The sequence below is a fragment of the Penaeus monodon genome, chromosome 19 (assembly GCF_015228065.2).
Source record: "Penaeus monodon isolate SGIC_2016 chromosome 19, NSTDA_Pmon_1, whole genome shotgun sequence".
NCBI lineage: Eukaryota > Metazoa > Arthropoda > Malacostraca > Decapoda > Penaeidae > Penaeus > Penaeus monodon.
The window spans coordinates 12,198,592-12,198,899 of NC_051404.1; positions in this window are offsets into that span (position 1 = coordinate 12,198,592).

Here is a 308-nt window from a genome sequence, read left to right on the forward strand (position 1 = left end):
GAATCAAAATACACATCCTGTCACATATAATTATTCATAACGACATAACCCTTATAATTCACATTCATTCCCTCAGGTTTATGAGGAAGCCGAACTTTTTTCTCATGAATCACCGTTGCAAGAGAAGCAGTTAACCCACAAATCGCCTTGCTATTTGACTGCAAGTGCAATATCATGGGGTGTTTCTTCAATAGCTTAAATATTTCGCTGACAAGCTATTGATCACAATTAGTTATTTAGAAGCACTAGCTATGAATAACGATGTCAAGTGGTGTTATTCGAAATTATTCGAAAGGGGAAAGGCTGAG